We start from the raw sequence: 13,795 nt of genomic DNA on the forward strand, positions 1-13,795 counted from the left end.
TAAAAATGTAAATCAAAGAGCAGACCTAAAAGGAGGTAGTGTACCATGTCTTGCCTTGTTGTATCTTCATAGAAACTCGTGTCAGCTTCATGTGGGAGACGTAGCCCAGGCCCAATGCCTTGTGCTTGACACTTGGCTTCAGAGTCAGTAAATAAAACTGTCTTCCAACTTCCCTCAGTTTGCCTGACTTTAAATATCTCAACCATCCCACTATAAAAAGTCACAAAACCAATTGTAAGGGGAAAGAACACATCATACAAAGGCGTCTTGAATCCCTTCACTACTCTCCATCCCCACTGCTCTCCTAGCATCAAAGTCTTTATTTAATCCTACGTCTAAACAGCTATCTCTGGTGCAAATGAACACTTGCAATGTTGATTCCAAGATACTGTAAGATCCTGAAGAGGTTTTAGATCTCTCCAAAGGTAGTCACTTTTGTAAAACACATTGTATGCAGCTCCCTTTTAAAATACAGTTTTATACAGAACCCCATTATATAAACGAGAAAAAAAAGCAGATATTCCATGGTAGAATCCCAGGTGTCAGCCTTAGAGGAACTGGGTTCCCTAAACTATGTAAAACCCTTCAGGAGTACAATGGAGGGGATGTGATGTAGCAATTAGGAGGACAGACTAAGGAGTTAGATTGTCTGGTTTGGAATCTGAGCCCTGCCATTTTATAACTGTGTGAGGCCACTTAGGCTACTTAACTTTTCTATGTCTTGGTTTCCTCATCTGTAATTTAGAGGTATGAGAATTAAGTGAGTTAACATTTGTAAAGTATTTAGAGTACAGCAAGTCCCCTACATACGAACCTTCAAGTTGCGAACTTTCAAAGATGCATTCCATCAGCGTCAGGTGTGAGTGAAATTGCAGCTTGCCCTCCATCCCCTATTGCTGACGATCCTTCAGCTCTACCATCTCCCACCTCCTCTCCCTCCTTCAGTCAGTAACTCTTCTTGCCTGTTCACTGGATGCCAGCCCCTGGATGCCAGCTGTTGTACTGTACTACTGTACTTTTCAAGGTACTGTGAGATTTAAAATGTTTTCTTTATTTGTTGTGTTTGTTTGCTTTTTATGTATTATTTGTGTGAAAAGTATTATAAACCTATTACAGTACAGTACTGTACAGCTGATTGTGTTAGTTGGGTACGTAGGCTAACTTTGTTGGACTTAATGAACAAATTGGACTTAACAAATGTGCTCTCAGAACAGAACTTGTTCGTATGTAGGGAGACTTACCGTAGTCATATAACAGTGTTTGTCTAAAAAAAAGTCTTCCTTAATTTATTCATTTTAGTGTTCTTTGAAATGAAGAGTAAGAACATGTACTATTATAGGACAAGGTTTTATTGCCCAGGATATTATACTTCCTAGCCAGATTATTCCTCTGAAATCTACTATCCATTGGTTGGTCTTATCCTAGAGAAATCAATCACCACGGTGATTCCAGACCTGAACCTGTATGTTTTATGTGTATTCCTGGGTAATCCCAGGTGGGCTATGCCATTCTACAATACATTCATTTTTGAAGATTAATGAGAATTTTGAAAAAAAAAACTATAAAAATAATTATTTCCAATTTAGAATCATTTTCTCAATCTGCTCTTCTCTGGCTTTCTCTACATATTAACATAATTAACACATAGACTAATATAGTGTTAATAATATCTCTCAAAAATATCCCAAGGCATTTTCAATGGCCTCCAACAATCACTGTGCAATTTTCACTCAGTCTGAAGCAGAGGTCAGCCAACCAACAGTCCTTTACCAACCAAACTGTGTTTTCTACTTGTATATCTGGAGTTTGAATGAAGCCATCAAAAATCAGCCAGGATTAACATTTAGGAAGTAATCCTAGTACTAGTTTTCATTAGCTTTTTTGTGTTTTGTTTTGTTTTTGTGATGATTTATAAGCCATTTATTTAGACCTAATATTAAACAGCCAGGTATGACAGGAGAGATGAAGGATGACGTTCCCCTCCCACTGAAATGTCTGCTTGTGCACCTAATTGTCTGTTGCACGCTGCACATTCCCTTACTCCTAGCTGACGACTTTGGCTATTTAGGGTCTGTCATTCTCTGGCTTGCAAAGTAGATTTTTAATTTTGACAAATGTACAGCTGATAGTAGGGCATAAAGCTTCTGACATAGGAGAGAGAAATAGGGCATTTAATAGCATTTATTTCTGGGGGAAATTACAAGAATTTGCATTGAACTGAAGAAAATGACTGCAAAAGAGGGAAAGCACACTGTGTTGCAGAGAGCAAAAAGCACATTCTGTCCCGGTACATTCATTACCCACTGGGTTCAAATGGAACACAGCTCTTTCTCCGGAGCCACCTCCGTGATTAGGGCTCTAAAGGATGGTGTCACAGTAAAATAAAAAGCTGGTTGGGAAAACTGCTAGTTGGTAGAATGCGTGTTTGAAGTTTTACAGCAGACACTGGGCTTGCATAATACCATCATTGCCTGTGACTACATCTGCATGTGTCTAGTTAGAAAAGGTCATTTAATTGCTGAGTCTTCTCAAGAAAAAGAAAAAACCTGGCTAAAAGAATAAGATGGAGAAATGGCTAAAATAATGCCAATAGCTATTCAACACTACATGCTTTCAGTTACTTTCATATTACATTCTTGGCTCAAAGCAAACATTTCCCTTTCTTCTGCATTTTGCATGTTGGAAATGTGCAAACAGGAAAACAAACAAAATACTACAATGAGAAACTAGTTTTTAAATTCTTATTTATGAGATAATGGTTATTTTTCTGATTACAAAAATGACATCTGTTCATTGTATAATACATGGAAAAAAGGAAAGTGATCATAAGGAAATAAAAATAACCATTAATCTACTGCTAATATTTTAAGCAGATTCTTTTTCCTGTGTGTGTGTGTGTGTGTGTGTGTGTGTGTGTTCATGCATGTGTGTGTGTGTGTGTGTGTGTATCTGTTGGGGGGATATGAGAGTTAATATTTCTATACCCTTTCATTTTACTTAAACTATACCGTATAACTTCCCCACATCATACACATATATGTTATATATATTATATTAATATATATTATATGTATGGACACCATGATTTATTTATTTAAACTTTTTACAATTATGGACATTTACAATCAAAGTTTTTTAAAGTATTATGATGAATATTGATGCACAAGTATCTTGTACGTAAGTTATTTCTCTAAGATAAATTCCCAGAAGTGTGAATGCACTATCAAAGTGAATGAAGATTTATGTCTCTCAATAACTTGATACCACTTTCCAGATAGGTTAATCAGTTTATACTAATACCAACAATGTATGTCACAAGTTTCATTCACCATGTCAGCCAAATATTATTATTAAATATATATGTATTCATATTTATGATAAATACATATTTGCCAATTTCAACGAACAAAAACCCAATATCATCCTGTTTTAACTGGCATTTGCTTTATATCCTTATCTTTATCTCTTGGATTTACGTAACTTGAAGAATGGAACAATCACAGACAGCCTTGCATGAGACAGAGTCCCATGGAGTCTATCTTGGTACGTGGACGATGTTCAGTAACCACAATTGACTATGACATAAGGCTGCCGGACTAGCGATGCACTTGACATACAGTGGTGATGCTGCCTGACTTTGAAGGTGACCAAGCTCAACTGAACGTGCTTCCGTTCACACAAGAATTCTATTCTGAAAACTTGTAAAGTGATTGTATGTTTCTTAATCAAGTCACATATCAAGTATCTCAAAGTAGTGCCCAAAGTAAATGAACTTAGAAATGAATCGTTTAAAAGTATTTCAGGTAAATCCAACACATAAACTTAAGTGTTATACACAAATCATCTAGTGTGAGCCTTACAAAAACATTAGGACCAACCCTTTGAGGATGGCATTTTTCTTAGTTCATTGTAGGATGAGGAAACTGAGGCTTATGATAATGAATGGGAAGATGATAAGGAAACATCTTCTATAAGTAAGTAACTTGCCCGTAGCACACAGCTACTGGGTACTGGCTAATGTGTTCTCTCTCTCATAAATATGCATATCTCTATATATATATGTGTGTGTATATACTCATACATACATATATGCACATACACATCACACGTATATACACAATACATATACATACACATATATGTTAATTAAATATGTGTACAAACATATGTATTCATATGAATTAAGTTTTTAATGAATTCCAAAGTGTACGTGTGTGTTAGTGTTGTATGTTTGTATATATTTTATAATATATAATTATAATATATAATATATATATAATATAATATATATATACAAATATATATTCAGAGCCTCAGAAATGTTCCTGCATTCACTAATGACTAGCTAGGATAAAGAAGATTCCCTGCTTTTTGAGTCTGTTCTGTTATCTGTGACTCATCTTCAAGATGAACTTTCTTGCCCTTCATTAATCGAGTATAAATACATACATACAGATGACAGAAATACATACAGATGAGAGAAAGTCTGTCCTGGTGTCTCCTTGCACATGGAAGAGTACGTCAGGCAGATATCTATGCAGAGCGTCTGTTCAGTTCAGTTACCGTCAGCAGATCCAGACAATTCTATTTGCATAATGAACTCTCTGAGCTGTCTTTAAAGCCTCTGCCAGCAAAAATTAGAGAATAATCACCTAAGGATTATTGCTATGTCTCATTCAGTGAGCTCTCAGATGCTGTCTGCTCTGAGCTGAATTGCTGACCCCTAATATGAGTGTTCATGGTTTTCTAAGAGATCTAATGTGCAGTGAACTTTAGTTATCTTGTTGACATCTGGAGAATGGGTGGCAGGAAGTCAAGCCAGGCTAAGTGGGTAGAAAAAAGGGGGTGTCCACATTAATTATAGGTGAAACAGGCAAGAAATTGAATTGAAATGTTCAATAAATATTTATTGAGTACCCAATATAGAAAAATTTGGCCATATCATTCTAGAAAGGAAAAATTACCCAAGAGTGACTGAAAATTCCCCTTTTCACTGCTATTAGAACTCCCTTCACCATGTAAACTCATAATCTCAAAGGTCATTTGAGTAAGGTAGATACTGAGACATATTTAAAGGTAAATAAAAGCCATTGTTTAAAAGACATCTCAAATTATAATAAAAGTGATGTATATATATATATATATATATATATATATATATATATATATGCAAACATAATAGAGAGCTATAAAATGAAAAGTCAGAACTTTTCATTGTGAGAGAAAACTTCCTTGACTGTTTCTTTTTTAATACTCCTAGTTGTAAACTCAATAACTCTAAGTAATGTATATAAACCATTAATTCTTGATTTATAACTTTTTACGTATACTTATTTATTATCTAGTATGAAAAACACTTTACTCACACTATCCCCTCCAGCCATCCCGCCTCCCAAAATCTTTTTAACTATGAATGGTTGTTTGGGTCTGTTATTGTCTGTAAATTTAAAACTAACCTTAACATTTTTTTTTATAGGTTCAGGAACTTTAGGTAGTATCTCAATTTCCTCCTGTATAAGAAGAAACATGTCTATCCAATTCTATCTATTTCTTCCTTCCCTACACACCATCATCCAGCTGTACCCCTACTTTAATGTATTCAGAATTTATAGCACATACAATTTTTTTATATTTAAAAATATTTTCATGCTTTGTCTATAGTAGCGTTTCAAAGTTCAGAAGCAATTTTGCCACCTTATCTGAAGGGACATTTAGCAGTGACTGGAGACATTTGAGATTGTCACAACTGGAGTGTTAAAGGCATCTAGTGGGTAGAGGCCAGGGATCTGCTAAACATCCTACAATGAACAGGACAGCCTCCTACAGCAAACAACTTATCTGGCCCAAACGTGAACAGTGCAGAGTTTGAGAAACCATGGGCTCTCTAGGGTTATTCAGGAAAAGTGAAATCCTCAAAGGATAATTTTTAAAATATCATGCAGGAGAATCCATTGAAGAGCCAGGTAGCAGGTTCTGTGTTGTTCAAAGAAGAAACTTGAAAGCACCAAGGCTGAATGGCGTCCATTTTCTTAAATTTCATCACTCAGTAGAAATCATGCCACATCACTTACTAATTGGATCATGATTTTTGTTCATTTTTATTATTCTTGGAATTTCTAATTGTTCATTTTAATCTCATGGAAGAAAGAAGTATATGCTGGGTTTTTTATTTTTTTAATTTTATTTTTTTATTTTTTAAAATTTGTACATCTTTATTAGAGTATAATTGCTTTACAATGGTGTGTTAGTTTCTGCTTTATAACAAAGTGAATCAGTTATACATATACGTATGTTCCCATCTCTTCCCTCTTGCGTCTCCCTCCCTCCCACCCTCCCTATCCCACCCTTCTAGGTGGTCACAAAGCACTGAGCTGATCTCCCTGTGCTATGTGGCTGCTTCCCACGAGCTATCTACCTTACATTTGGTACTGTATATATGTCCATGCCTCTCTCTCGCTTTGTCACAGCTCACCCTTCCCCCTCCCCATATCCTCAAGTCCATTCTCTAGTAGGTCTGTGTCTTTATTCCTGTCTTACCCCTAGGTTCTTCATGACATATTTTTTTCTTAAATTCCATATATATGTGTTAGCATACGGTATTTGTCTTTCTCCTTCTGACTTACTTCACTCTGTATGACAGACTCTAGGTCTATCCACCTCATTACAAATAGCTCAATTTCGTTTCTTTTTGTGGCTGAGTAATATCCCATTGTATATATGTGCCACATCTTCTTTATCCATTCATCCAATGATGGACACTTAAGTTGTTTCCATCTCTGGGCTATTGTAAATAGAGCTGCAATGAACATTTTGGTACATGACTCTTTGAATTATGGTTTTCTCAGGGTATATGCCCAGTAGTGGGATTGCTGGGTCATATGGTAGTTCTATTTGTAGTTTTTTAAGGAACCTCCATACTGTTCTCCATAGTGGCTGTACCAATTCACATTCCCACCAGCAGTGCAAAAGTGTTCCCTTTTCTCCACACCCTCTCCAGCATTTATTGTTTCTAGATTTTTCGATGATGGCCATTCTGACCGGTGTGAGATGATATCTCATTGTAGTTTTGATTTGCATTTCTCTAATGATTAATGATGCTGAGCATTCTTTCATGTGTTTGTTGGCAGTCTGTATAACTTCTTTGGAGAAATGTCTATTTAGGTCTTCTGCCCATTTTTGGATTGGGTTGTTTGTTTTTTGTTATTGAGCTGCATGAACTGTTTGTTGGAAGATTTTTAATCACAGTTTCAATTTCAGTGCTTGTGATTGGTCTGTTCATATTTTCTATTTCTTCCTGATTCAGTCTTGGCAGGTTGTGCATTTCTAAGAATTTGTCCATTTCTTCCAGGTTGTCCATTTTATTGGCATAGAGTTGCTTGTAGTAATCTCTCATGATCTTTTGTATTTCTGCAGTGTCAGTTATTACTTCTCCTTTTTCATTTCTAATTCTATTGATTTGAGTCTTCTCCCTTTTTTTCTTGATGAATCTGGCTAATGGTTTATCAATTTTGTCTATCTTCTCACAGAACCAGCTTGTAGTTTTATTGATCTTTGCTGTCATTTCCTTCATTTCTTTTTCATTTATTTCTGATCTGATTTTTATGATTTCTTTCCTTCTGCTAACTTTCGGGTTTTTTTGTTCTTCTTTCTCCAATTGCTTTAGGTGCAAGGTTAGGTTGTTTATTCGCGATGTTTCCTGTTTCTTAAGGTAGGATTGTATTGCTATAAACTTCCCTCTTAGAACTGCTTTTGCTGCATCCCATAGGTTTTGGGTCGTCGTGTCTCCATTGTCATTCGTTTCTAGGTATTTTTTAATTTCCTCCTTGATTTCTTCAGTTATCACTTCGTTATTAACTAGTGTATTATTTAGCCTCCATGTGTTTGTATTTTTTACAGATCTTTTCCTGTAATTGGTATCTAGTCTCATAGTGTTGCGGTCAGAAAAGATACTTGATACAATTTCAATTTTCTAAAATTTACCAAGGCTTGATTTGTGACCCAAGATATGATCTATCCTGGAAAATGTTCCATGAGCACTTGAGAAAAATTTGTATTCTGTTGTTTTTGGATGGAATATCCTATAAATATCAATTAAGTCCATCTTGTTTAATGTATCATTTAAAGCTTGTGTGTCCTTATTTATATTCATTTTGGATGATCTGTCCATTGGTGAAAGTGGGGTGTTAAAATCCCCTACTATGAATGTGTTCCTGTCGATTTCCCCTTTTATGGCTGTTAGTATTTGCCTTATGTATTGAGGTGCTCCTATGTTGGGTGCATAAATATTTACAATTGTTATATGTTCTTCTTGGGTCGATCCCTTGATCGTTATGTAGTGTCCTTCTTTGTCTCTTCTAATAGTTTTTATTTTAAAATCTATTTTGTCTGATATGAGAATTGCTACTCCAGCTTTCTTTTGGTTTCCATTTGCATGGAATATCTTTTTCCATCCCCTTACTTTCAGTCTGTATGTGTCTCTGGGTCTGAAGTGGGTCTCTTGTAGACAGCATATATATGGGTCTTGTTTTTGTATCCATTCAGCCAATCTGTGTCTTTTGGTGGGAGCATTTATTCCATTTACATTTAAGGTAATTATCAATATGTATGTTCCTATTCCCATTTTCTTAATTGTTTTGGGTTCATTATTGTAGGTCTTTTCTTTCTCTTGTGTTTCTTGCCTAGAGAAGTTCCTTTAGCATTTGTTGTAAAGCTGGTTTGGTGGTGCTGAACTCTCTCAGCTTTTGCTTGCCTGTAAAGGTTTTAATTTCTCCATCAAATCTGAATGAGATCCTTGCTGGGTAGAGTAATCTTGATTGCAGGTTTTTCTCCTTCATCACTTTAAGTATGTCCTGCCAGTCCCTTCTGGCTTGCAGAGCTTCTGCTGAAACATCAGCTGTTAACCTTATGGGGATTCCCTTGTGTGTTATTTGTTTTTCCCTTGCCACTTTTAATATGTTTTCTTTGTATTTAACTTTTGACAGTTTGATTAGTATGTGTCTTGGCATATTTCTCCTTGGATTTATCCTGTATGGGACTCTCTGTGCTTCCTGGACTTGATTAACTATTTCCTTTCCCATACTAGGGAAGTTTTCAACTATAATCTCTTCAAATATTTTCTCAGTCCCTTTCTTTTTCTCTTCTTTCTGGAACCCCTATAATTCAAATGTTGTTGCATTTAATGTTGTCCCAGAGGTCTCTGAGACTGTCCTCAGTTCTTTTCATTCTTTTTTCTTTATTCTGCTCTGTGGTAGTTATTTCCACTATTTTATCTTCCAGGTCACTTATCCGTTCTTCTGCCTCAGTTATTCTGCTATTGATCCCATCTAGAGTATTTTTAATTTCATTTATTGTGTTGTTCATCATTGTTTGTTTCATCTTTAGTTCATCTATATCCTTGTTAAGTGTTTCTTGCATTTTGTCTATTCTATTTCCAAGATTTTGGATCATCTTTACTATCATTATTCTGAATTCTTTTTCAGGTAGACTGCCTATTTCCTCTTCATTTGTTAGGTCTGGTGGGTTTTTATCTTGCTCCTTCATCTGCTGTGTGTTTTTCTGTCTTCTCATTTTGCTTATCTTACTATTTTTGAGGTCTCCTTTTTGCAGGCTGCAGGTTCGTAGTTCCTGTTGTGTTTGGTGTCTGTCTCCAGTGGGTGAGGTTTGTTCAGTGGGTTGTGTAGGCTTCCTGGTGGAGGGGACTAGTGCCTGTGTTCTGGTGGATGAGGCTGGATCTTGTCTTTCTGGTGGGCAGGTCCACGTCTTGTGGTGTGTTTTGGGGTATCTGTGGACTTATTATGATTTTAGGCAGCCTCTCTGCTAATGGGTGGGGTTGTGTTCCTGTCTTGCTAGTTGTTTGGCATAGGGTGTCCAGCACTGTAGCTTGCTGGTCGTTGAGTGAAGCTGGGTGCTGGTGTTGAGATGGAGATCTCTGGGAGATTTTTGCCATTTGATATTATGTAGAGCTGGGAGGTCTCTTGTGGACCAGTGTCCTGAAGTTGGCTCTCCCACCTCAGAGGCACAGCACTGACTCCCGGCTGCAGCACCAAGAGCCTTTCATCCACACGGCTCAGAATAAAAGGGAGAAAAAGTAGAAAGAAAGAATTAGTAGAAGTAGAAAGAAAGAAAGAAAGAAAGAAGGGAGGGAGGGAAGGAGGAAGGAAGGAAGGAGGGAAGGAAGGAAAAAAAGAAAGGAGATAAAGTAAAATAAAATAAAGATAAAATATAATAAAGTTATTAAAATAAAAAAATAATTATTAAGAGAAAAAGAATTAAAAAAAAAACAAAAAACGGACAGATAGAACCCTAGGACAAATGGTGGAAGCAAAGCTATAAAGACAAAATCTCACACAGAAGCATACACATACACACTCACAAAAAGAAGAACAGGGGGAAAAAATCATAAATCTTGCTCCCAAAGTCCACCTCCTCAATTTGGGATGATTCGTAGTCTATTCAGGTATTCCACAGATGCCGAGTACATCAAGTTGATTGTGGAGCTTTAATCCGCTGCTTCTGAGGCTGCTGGGAGAGATTTCCCGTTCTCTTCTTTGTTCTCACAGCTCCCAGGGGCTCAGCTTTGGATTTGGCCCCGCCTCTGCGTGTAGGTCGCGGGAGGGCGTCTGTTCTTCGCTCAGACAGGATGGGGTTAAAGGAGCCGCTGATTCGGGTCTCTGGCTCACTCAGGCCGGAGGGGAGGGAGGGGCACGTAATGAGGGGCGGGCCTGCGGCGGCAGCGGACTGCGTGACGTTGCACTAGCCTGAGGCGCGCCGTGCGTTCTCCCGGGGAAGTTGTCCCTGGATCCCGGGAACCTGGCAGTGGCGGGCTGCACATGCTCCCCGGAAGGGGGGTGTGGATAGTGACCTGTGCTCGCACACAGGCTTCTTGGTGGCGGCAGCAGCAGCCTTAGCGTCTCCTGCCCGTCTCTGGGGCCCGCGCTGAGAGCCGCGGCCTGCGCCGGTCTCTGGAGCTCCTTTAAGCAGCGCTCTTAATCCCCTCTCCCAGCGCGCGGGAAACAAAGAGGGAAGAAAAAGTCTCTTGCCTCTTCGGCAGGTCCAGACTTTTCCCCGGACTCCCTCCCGGTCCGACCGAAGCCTGAGCCTCAGCTCCCAGCCCCGCCCGCCCCGACGGGTGAGCAGACAAGCCTTTCGGCCTGGTGAGTGGCGGTCGGCACCGATCCTCTGTGCGGGAATCTCTCCACTTTGCCCTCTGCACCCCTGTTGCTGTGCTCTCCTCCGAGTCTCCGAAGCTTTCCCCCACAGCTCCCTCCCACTGGTTCCGGCCCCGTCCCTATCCTTTTGTCTCTGTTTATTCTTTTTTCTTTTGCCCTACCCAGGTACTTGGGGAGTTTCTTGCCTTTTGGGAGGTCTGAGGTCTTCCGTCAGCGTTCAGTAGGTGTTCTGTAGGAGTTGTTCCACGTGTAGATGTATTTCTGCTGTATCTGTGGGGAGGAAGGTGATCTCCGCATCTTACTCTTCCGCCATCTTCCCCTCGTCCCTGGGTTTTTTATTATATAACTAGGATTATGCAGCTTCTTGATAAAAGGTCAGTATTAGACAAGCTGTTTCTTATGACTTGTGCATAGCTGTCATTCAGGGAATTTTTTTCTGTCTCTCATGCCCCTCCCCAATCTTTCTTAGATTTGATATCTTCATATCTTAGATTCCTTTTTAATTTTGCTGATATATATCCTCATGTAATTCTATCAATAAAGAAGTAGGAGAGGTAGAAAGGTTTAAATACCTTCATACTCGATGGATTAGCAAGCTACAGAATCCCAGTTTCAAAACCACTGATCTCAAAACTTCTCGAATATTATTGCATTGTCATCAAGTATCTTGTGATCCTGACAAGAAGTTTCATGTCCGTCTCATTCCCATTCCTTTGGGGATACTCCCCCTTCAAAACTTTTGGAATTTCTCGTACGTCTTATTTGTACTTGTTAAGTTAGTATTGGCTGCAGCTGAAAAATGCAAGGTTAAATTAAACTAAAAAGGTGTTTATATGTTTCACATAAAAAAATTATGAAGATAGCTCTTCTGGGGTTGATTTGAGGGTTTTCAGCAAGCTCTTCTGGGATCCTCTAGGCTGTATTCTTTTTTATTGAAATATAGTTGATTTACAATATTGTATTAGTTTCAGGTGTATAGCATAGTGACTCTTTTTTTTTTTTGCAGATTATATTCCGTTGTAGGTTTTTACAAGATATTGGGTATAATTCCCTGTGCTATACAGTAAACCTTTGTTGCTTATGTATTTTGTGTATAGTACTTTGTATCTGTTGTCTATACTGTGCTCTTACGGTTGCAGATTAACTGCAGCAATTTAAGATGGTGACCTCCTGAGCATGTATCTTGCAGAAAGCATCAAGGACTTTTCCTCCTCTCCTTCCTCATCCTCTTTCTCCTTTTCCCTCTTCTTCTTCCTCGTTTCTCCATCCTCTTTATCCTTCTAGTCCTCCACTTCCTCTCTTTCTCTTCTCTTAATCAGAAAGAAATTATTTCCCTGAAAACCCCATTTAGCCACTGTCCCTTTCATATCATTGGCCGTAACTGGCAAACATCTGCACTCAATCACTGATCGAATAGATTATGGTCTATGACTTATCTCCTGTGGTTGCAGAATATCAGTCTCCTCTTATGATATTGTCTTCCCCTAGGTATCTGAACCTTTGTTCTGCTGTCGTTGAGCGTCAGGCTGTATCCAGCTCCATCTGCGATGCCTTGTACAACTGAAGATCGTTGGAATTGGATACCCTGCAGGTAATCTTTTAATATCCATTTCATCTTTTGCCTAAAGTGGTACTGTTTGAATCATTAATTACATCAGGAGTTAAAGATAACATAGTAAAAATGGATAGTGCTTGATTTTCATGTCATTTACTCATAGCAGTGAGAAGATTTGCATAGCATATGGGGTAAAGAGTCGAGGTTTCTTGCAGTGAGAGGTTACTGGCCGTAGGTCTCTATCCACCTTTGGCTCTTCAGGCTGCCTGAAGGCTTCTGTATGCCAGTGGAGAAGCTCTGCCTAAGACCGTGGATCACTCCTATGAGGAAGTGATCTCTGAGTTGTGTTTTTCAAGATGTGAGTCAAAAATGGTTTTAGCACTTAGGACATCTTTCGTGGATTATGCAACAATAGCATTTTTAGACTTGATTGCTTTTGTATCTTGGTAATCCCTCTATTTAGACTAGGTGTATTCTAGTAGTTTGAGTTATGTAACCTTCCTGATACTATGTCCTCCCAATCTCTTCTCCCTGTTCCTGCCAGGTTTGTTCTTAAGCATTATTTTCATCAAGTCTCTTTATTCTATGTCTTGCTACATCAAATTCAAGCACTTTAGTTTGGCTTTTACTGCGTCACATGATAGATGGATCCAGCTCCATATGCAGCTTTGGTTCTCAGTCTTTTCATGCGTTCATGCATTTATCCATTCCTTTACTTGTGCATCGCTGGTGTACTGGACTCCTATGCACCTGTTGTAGTGTTATGCATTATGGATTTATAAGTTCATAAGACATGCCCTCGATGAACTAGCAGTCACGTGTAGGAAAATAGATATGGAGATGGATTATCCTATACAGTGTGATAAAGGCTGTAATAGAGTTATGAATAAAGTGCAGCAGGAAGGGATTATCCTTTACTGGCCATTGCTCTTGGGTAAATAAGGGCACCTCACTGAGGGCTTTAGTAGTGCTTTATTATTTAAATGTCTTCATGTTTCTTAAAATGTCAGCCAGTGGAAGGGTGTTATTTCAAAAAGGAATCAGCTTGGATCGTTTGTTTACAGGAAACATG

General features: G+C 38.4%; 1 long non-coding RNA gene across 1 annotated transcript; it reads left to right on the top strand.

The window, feature by feature from the left end:
- The first annotated feature begins 952 nt into the window (after nt 1-952).
- LOC132413815 (uncharacterized) lies at nt 953-12,679 on the top strand. The gene is made up of 3 exons (XR_009516813.1): nt 953-1,024; nt 3,488-3,543; nt 12,657-12,679. It is a non-coding gene; the product is annotated as an uncharacterized lncRNA (long non-coding RNA).
- The last annotated feature ends 1,116 nt before the right edge of the window (nt 12,680-13,795 follow it).

This window comes from Delphinus delphis, chromosome 18, assembly GCF_949987515.2.
Source record: "Delphinus delphis chromosome 18, mDelDel1.2, whole genome shotgun sequence".
NCBI classification, from domain to species: domain Eukaryota; kingdom Metazoa; phylum Chordata; class Mammalia; order Artiodactyla; family Delphinidae; genus Delphinus; species Delphinus delphis.